Source organism: Chrysochloris asiatica, unplaced genomic scaffold (assembly GCF_000296735.1).
Source record: "Chrysochloris asiatica unplaced genomic scaffold, ChrAsi1.0 scaffold00105, whole genome shotgun sequence".
Classification (NCBI taxonomy): Eukaryota; Metazoa; Chordata; class Mammalia; order Afrosoricida; family Chrysochloridae; genus Chrysochloris; species Chrysochloris asiatica.
Window position 1 is genome coordinate 10,060,908 of NW_006408623.1, and position 8,440 is coordinate 10,069,347.

Here is an 8,440-nt window from a genome sequence, read left to right on the forward strand (position 1 = left end):
TTGTATAACATATAACAATCATGTAACAGAATGTAGCGTGAATGGAGTTGTATAACATATAACAATCATGTAACAGAATGTAGCGTGAATGGAGTCGTATAACATGTAACAATCATGTAACAGAATGTAGCGTGGAGTCGTATAACATATAACAGTCATGGAACAGAAGATAGCGTGAATGGAGCCATATAACATGTAACAATCATGTAACAGAATGGTGTCAGGACAGAATCATGGAGCAATAATATAACACAACATTGTGTTAATGGGACCACAGAACACATGACATAACATTGTGTGAATGGAGTCCTGTAACATTACTAGAGCAGAACCAGATGCATGTATGAATGTAGGAGAGTGTTATGGAACGCAGTCATATGTAATAATACAATAGCAAGGTGTATGAATGAGATGGCAGTGGTATGCCATCGAGTTGATTCTGACTCACAGAAGCCCTGTGTAGGTTTCCTGAGGCTGCAAATCTTGCCAAGAGCAGAAAGCCTCATCTTTCTCCTGTGGACCTCCTGTTGGACTTGAACTGCTGACCCAATGCATAACCCACTATGATACCAGGTGTGAATGGAATAATATGCTGTATAATAACAGAACAGAATATTGTGTGAGTGGAGTCATATGACACATGATAATAGAACAGACCACTGCATGAATGGAGTCATACATAATACTATGACCGAATGATATGGTGCATAATAATGGAATGGTGCCCAGTGGAGTCATACAGCACATATAACAATATAGCACAATGTCATGTGTATGGAGTCATACAACAAGAACATAAGAGAATGGAATTGTATAATATGCACCCCATTGTCTGGTTGAGTTCATTCAGCTTAGTTATTTTAAGATCATCTACGTTGTTGTGTGTGCAAAAGCGCTTTGCCAGGGTGAGTAAAAAATTATCCACACACTGGCTGTAGAATTTGTTATAATCAACTTTTATAAAAGATGAATAATCTTTTAAAATATAATCTCCTTGCTTTTCCATATATTTTATCCATCTGTCAATAAGCTTTTGCATTCCCTTATTTTAAAATGTTTTGAGCTGAGCTCAGAGCCATGAATACACATCTGTCTTCACTTCTTCATCAGAGGTGAATCTTCATCCTTGAAGGGCTGCTTTCAGGGACCAAACAGGTGAAAGTGTGATGTAGCAAGATCAGGACTATGTGGAGGATGCTTTAACACCCCCAAAGGAAGTTTTCACAGAGTGTCAACAGTGTGGACAGAGGTATGTGGACTTGCATTGTCATGCAAGATCGCAACACCTTTAGATAGTAGTCCTCTACATTTAATCTGAAATTTAGGTTTCAGCTCTTCAGTGAGCATCTCACTGTAATGAGCACTGTTGATTGTTGAAACTTTTACCTGCTAGTGTTCCAATACCAGCCTTTGAGAATCCCAGGAAACTGTCAGCATCCATTTTCCAGCTGATGGTGGATTTTGGGACTTTTTCTTGGTTGGTGGTTGAGGATGTTTTCATTCCAAACTCTGCCATTTACTTTCAGGCTGGTAGTGATGAATCCAGGTCTCATCACCAGTAATGACTTTTTAAAAGAAACTTTTACCTTCCTTCAAGTATTGATCCAGATTTTCTTTGCAGATGTCCAAATGCTTGGGTTTATGCCCTTGTGTGAGTTGTTTCGGTGCCCATCTAGCACAAACTCTTCAAAACCGAAGTCTGTCGTACGTTATTTCATAGGCAGAGTCAGGGCTGATTTGAAAATGATTTACCACATTATCCACTGTCACTCGTCTATTCAACAGAATCATTTCGTGTGCACGCTCAGTGTTGTCATCAGCCGTGGACGTGAACGGGTGTTTTAATAGCACAGGAATGTGGGTACCTCTTGACTCAACCTCGTAACTTTCCTGCTGTGCAGTTTTCACCGGTAAGGCTGGACTGGTATGTTGTTATCTCCAGGACACTGTGTTGTTGTCATAGTTAAGTGATGATTGCACTTTGATTCTAGGTTCTGTCTCCTGTGGGTATAAAGAATGGAAGCTTGTGCACCATTCTCTGTTCACCGTTGGTGCGCCTCAGCTTAGTGGGGGATGGGCTGGTCTTGGCTGGGGTCTGTCTTTGATCAGGTGGTCTAGGAGCTGGTATTGGCTCTTGCACAGTGGGTGAAGCTGCAGACAGTATGGCTTTGGCTGTATGGCTGTGGTGTTGTCTGTCTCCTTTCCTGTTGCTTGTGCGAATCTGCTTTGCCAGGCTACCTGCTGTTGCCAACACTGCTCACAAAAGTCCAAGATGGTCGCACTGCATCTGGCCAGGTGTACACCAGTCTCCCCCTCTCTCTGTCCTTGCTCATTTTCTCCTTCCAGAAGCACTCACTCCACTTCTCTAAACTTTCCTCTGAAGTGCAGGATTCCAGGATTTCCATCTGTGTCTGTTTCATTTGGTCTCTCGTATCTTTGTTGCAGAGGATCTGTGTAGTGCATCTGCCTAGTCCGCCATCTTGCCAGAAGTCTGCAATTCGTCTTTTAATTGCAACAGTCTTAATAGGTATGTGGTGCTTTTCATTAGGGTTATTACTTTCATTTCCTTAAGTTCTGGTGTGGTGCTCTAGGTTGGCAGTTCAAACCCACCAGTTGCTCCTTGGAAATCCTATGCAGGGGTGCTAGGAGTCAGAATCAACTTGACAATATTTAATAACAACTAATAATGTTTCTCATCTTTTCCCATGTTTATTTACCATCCATATATTTGATCTGGAGAAACATCTGTTTAAATACGTTGCTCGTTTTTACTGGGTTGTTTGCTTTCTTAAGTTGGGAAAGTTCTTTAAGACAAGACCTTGATCAGATACATGATTTAAATTGTATCTGTGGCTTGTCTTCTTATTTCTCAGCAATGTCATTTGAAGAGCCAAAGTCCAGCGTGTCAGGTGTTTAATTTTTATTTATTTATTTTTAATGGTTTATTATTGGGGTGTCATAGCTAAGAAATCTTTGCCGGGCACAAGATTAAAGAAGTATTCTCCCACATTTTCTTATAAAAGCTTTATGGTTTTAGCACTTACATTTAGGGCCTTGGCCCATTCTGAATAAATGTTTTACATCTGATGCTAAGATATGTATGGGAGCTCGATTTTCTGCATGTGCGTTCCCAACTGTTTCAGCATCCTTGTCGAAAGGACTGCTTCTCTGTCACTGACTTGCTCATGTGTCTTCCTTGTGTCGTTGTGTCTCTTCATTGACAACAAGCTGCTGGTATAGAGGTGTATCTATTTCTGGATCCCCTGTTCTGGTCAATTAAGGTTTGTCTCCTGTCACCTCAGACTTGCTTGACTCCTGTAGCTCTGTAATAAATCAGAATCAGGTAGTTCTAGACCTTCAAATTTGTTCTTTTTTCTTCCAAGTTGTGTTGGTTATTCTGTCTTTCACATTTCTGGATTAATTTTTAAATCATTTTATCTATTTGTATAAGAAAGTCTGCTGTAATCTTAATAATATTGTACTAAGTATATCGATGTTTTAGGGTGAGTTGACATCTTAACAATATTAAATTATCAAGTTCTGCTGCAATGGAAATACCACATTGGAAGAGGACGTCCCTACACTGTAAAGCTCCTAGATCCTGGGAAACAGATGACAAGATGTGTGGAGATCGCTAAGGAACACTGGGCCTATGGATGCTGAAAAGCAACAAAGACCTTTTTTCAGAGCCAACAAAGAGAGAAAGCCTTGTCTTAAAGCTGCCATTCTGAATTTGGACTTATATTCTCCTAAACTACAAGAGAATAAATTTCTGTTTGCTGAAACCACTTGTTGTAGCTGCATTAGAAAACTATAGAGTCCTGGTGTGGTGCTGTGGGCTAAGTATTGAACTGCTAATGCAAAATGGATCTTTCAACCCCACGAGCCCTTCCTCGAAAACCTTAAACAGGGACAATATGAGTCAGAACTGACTGCACAGCACTTAAAAACAACACACAATTAAGACAATGCCTTTTATCAGTTTGAGAGAGTTCCCTTCTATGACTAGTTGGCTAGGATGTTTTGTGATAAAATCAGAAAGGGATGCTGGGTTTTGTAAAATGCTTTTCCCACATCTACTGAGATGAATAATGTGGTTTTTATTTATTTTTCAAACTATCATGAGCTATATTGATTGTTCAGTTGGGATAAACCCAACTTCGTCATGATGCATTGATTGCCCTTTTATATATGTATTTAATGTAAAATTTTGTTTAGAAATTTTACATCTATTTTCATGAACATACTGGTTTGTAGTTTTCTGGGTGTTATTCTGTGGGGGAGGGTAATGTCTTCTTTGGGTGTCAGGGTGATGCTTTGTGGCTGTTGTTGTTAGGTACCATGGAGTCAGCTCTGACTCATAGCGACCCCATGCACAACAGAACGAAATGCCTGGTCCTGCGTCAACCTCACAACTGCTGTTGCACTTGAACGCATTGTTGCGGCCACCTTGTCGATCCATCTTCTTGGGGTCTTCCTATTTTTTACTGACCCTCCATTTTACCAAGCACAATATCCTTCTCTATGGACTGGTTCCTCCTGAAAATATGTCTGAAGTGTGAGAAATGAAGTCTCATCATCCTGGCCTCCAAGGAGAATTCTGGCTGCACTTCTTCCAACACAGATCTGTTGGTTCTTTCGGCAGCCCATGGCACTTTCAATATTCTTCTCCAACATCATAACTCAAAGGCATCAATTCTCCTACGGTCTTCCTTATTCACTGTCCAACTTTCACATGTATATGAGGTTATTGAAAACACCATGGCTTGGGTTTTGGGTTTGAGGACTACAGTGTGTCTGACCCAAACAAATCTGTTGGAAGAAGGGCAGCCAGAATGCTCCTTAGAAGCCAGATGGCCAGACTTGGTCTCTCATACTTCAGACATATTATCAGAAGGGACCAGTCCCCAGAGAAGGACATCATGCTTGGTGAAGTGGAAGGTCATCAAAATAGAAGAAGACCCCCAAACACAATGGCACAGCAGCAGTGGTCTCAACTGGACCAGCAATGGTGAGGTTGGCCCAGGACTGGGCAGGTTTTCCTTCTGTTGTGCATAGGGACCCTAGGAGTAGGTACCAACTTGACAGCATTTAACAACATCCAAAAAAAAATGACTTGGGTCAGGTGCACCTTAGTCCTCAAACTGACATCTTTGCTCTTCAACACTGTGAAAACGTCTTATGCAGCAGATTTGCCTGATGCAATACATCGCTTGAATTCTTGCCTGCTGCTTCCATGATGGATAATCCGAGCAAAATGAAGTCTTTGACAACTTCCATCTTTTCTCCATTTGTCTTGATGCTATTTATTGGTCCAGTGGTGAGGATCTTTGTTTTCTTTACACTGAGGTGCAACCCATGCCAAAGGTTGTGGTCTTTGCTCTTCATCAGTAAGTATTTCAAGTCCTCTTTCCTTTCAGCAAGCAAGGTTGTATCATCTCCATATCTCAGGCGGTTAATGAGTCTTCCTCCAACCTTTGATGCCATGTTTTGCTTTGTATAATCTAGTGTCTCAAACTATTTGTTCAGTGTACAGATTAAATTAGTATGGTAAAAGAATACAATCCTGGTGCACACCTTCCCTAATTTTAAGCCATTCAGCATTCCTTTGATCTGTTTGAACTGCTTCTTGGTCTATGTGCCTCATGAATACAAGTAAGTGTTCCGGAATACTAATACTTCACAATGTTGTCCATAGCTTGTCATGATCCAAAGTACAGGTAAACATCTTTCTGGTGTTCTCTGCTTTCATGCAAGATTCATCTGACCTCAGCAATTACATCCCTCATTCCACAGCCTCATCTGACTCCAGCTTGGACCTCTGGCAGTTCTATGTTAATGCACTGTAGCAGCTGTTTTAAAATCATCTTTAGCAAAGTTTCACTTGCTTGCGATATCAATGATATCGTCCAATGATTTAGACATTCCACTGGGTCACCCCTCTTTGGAATGAGCGGATCTCTTTCAATTAGTTGCCAGGTAGCTGTCTTCCAAATTTCAGGCATAGATGAGTGAGTGCCTCCAGTGCCACCTCAGTTTGCTGGAAGATTTCGATTTGTAGTCCATCAATTCCTGGAACCTTGCTCTTAGCCAATACCTTCAGGGCACCTTGGACTTCTTCCTTCTGTGCCACTGGCTTTAGATCATACACTGCTATGAATACTGTCTGTGAATTCTGTGTGGTTGACACAAAACTGTAATATCATTGTCCCCCCACCCTTGTCAACTTGGCACCTGCACACAGCTCCTTAAATCACACATAAACCCTAAATAACGACAATTATAAACCCCTACTTGTACCCAGCATGGATTAAGTAGCATATGTGTGACCCAGGTTACATTAACCTCATTATGATAGCCCCAAATTCTTCTATGTCCACAGTCAACCCAGACTATAAGTTCCCTGCTTCAAATAGGCCCAAGATAGACATTCCAGTACAAATCGGAGCCTCTGGGGGAAAGGAGGAGTAAGGGCACCAAGCAAGCTAAAACCCAGCCAAGCTGGAACAGAACCCTCTGCTCTCCGAGAGACCCCAGACTCTGGGCTCCGGATGGAGGCATGCCAGCCCTAGGTGTCAGCTCTGCCTTCCAGGCTCACTGGAATGGCCACTCTGCCTCCTGCACTTGGGGCGGCCCCATTATCCTCACCTGTCTGAGTGATGATGCCACTCCCTGGGCCCTGACAAGCCCTATTCTCCTGCCCCTCAGCTTTGGGCAGAGTCCCCATTTCTTAACACAGTCCCACACTAAAGCACCAAGTTGGTGGAGAAGAACCGTAACCCCAGAGGTTGTGGTTCCATCTTTCGAGAGTCTGGAGGCCAGTGTCCTACCTGTTGAGACTGAGGTACCTGTTTCCTGTGCTCCTTGTCTCTTCTGCTTCCTGGTTTCTTCTGGGAGTGTAGTGGTTACAAGTCGGGCTGCTAACCTCAATGTCAGTAGTTCAAAACTACCAGCCACTCCGTGGGAGAAAGATGATACTTTCTGCTCCCGTAAAGATTTACAGCCTCAGAAACCCTATATAGCATCACCATGAATGGGAACCAACTCCACGGCGCACCACCACCACCAGAAGAGGACAGCTTGGCCTCTGCTCTTCTTGGGCTTGTGTCACAGAGCTCTTTAGCTGTACTCGTAAGTGTCCGGAGGCACACGGCTCCACTCCGTGGGTCAGAAAGCCTAATTCCTTCAACAGGTTCCTAGACCCCTCCGTTAACCTCCCCCACAGAGGCGCTCAGCTCTCCAGCTCCGCAGTGGGCTTCTGTGCCATCTTATGGTGGGCTGCTGGTTCTTTTGCTGCAGTTTCTCTGCCGCTGTGTCTCACCATCTGTGCTGTCTCCCGTGTGGCGGCTCTCCTCGCCTTTGATGTCTGTAAGTCCACCAACAGTCTTTTGTAGGCAATCTCGGATTTGACTATTCAGCAGCTTTGTCAGCCTCTTTCAGCCTCTGCTCATTATCCATTTGCAAAAGCACGTCCACATTTTCATGATTTCATTTTCTAGCCTTCCCTGGCTTACGTCTGGGAATTTGATGGCCACCTTGTTGTTGTTCGGTGCCTTGGCGCCGCATGCGTACATCTCCAGTTCATCACACTCATCCACTTCGTGTAGAGTAGAACGTCCTTTACTGTGTGCTGGTTTCTCCCTCCTAACTTTTAAGTTATGTTCTGATAGATTTATTTCTACATATGTTACAGCCCTGAACTTCATTGTTAATTATTTTATTTAAAGAATCCACTGTGTTTTAATAAAGACTTAGAAAATGAAATAAGAGACAATCTGTGCAGTTTCCCAGGTGCCAAATTTTCAGGGCTCCCCACTCTTGTGTGAACAGCCACATGCCCGACACCCACAAATCCACACAACCACACACCTCTGCACAGCCCACGCCCACATCTCCACACAGCCGTATGCCTGTACACCCGCCCCTCCACCCATACACTAATAAAACTGCACCCCCACACACCTACATATCCACACACCCACACTTGCACATCAACACACCCTCACACCCACATGCGCACACATCCAGGCACCCACATATCCACACCCACGCCCAGTATTTCTTCAAATATTTTTGTGCTGCCGTTTCCTGTAGCTACGCTCCACTGCTTTAATTCACTGATGGTGTGTTCACTTGTCCTTTTCTCTGGGCCTCCAAGTTCCCCAGCCCTTTCTTCATCAGTGTCTAGTCTGCCATCGGCGCTGTCCAGCGCACTCTTCATCCCACACGTCATGACTATTCTGACATGTTGCAGACCGTGTAAGACTGGTCAGAGGTTCGAGGCCCTCTGGGGCCGAGTGTAATAAATGAGGCCACTGGCAGTTAATGGCAAATTGCTTTCATATTAATATTCAGGTATATATATTAAATTAATACACTGGAGCCTTGGACAATCCACAGATAAATGTGATATTTTCCTAAAGCCGAGACTAAAGGTTGT

General features: G+C 43.2%; 1 protein-coding gene across 1 annotated transcript in view; it reads right to left on the minus strand.

The window, feature by feature from the left end:
• The window catches only part of TTC40 (tetratricopeptide repeat domain 40), an 88,218-nt gene that overhangs the window by 17,085 nt on the left and 62,693 nt on the right, over nucleotides 1-8,440 (minus strand). The window lies entirely within an intron of this gene.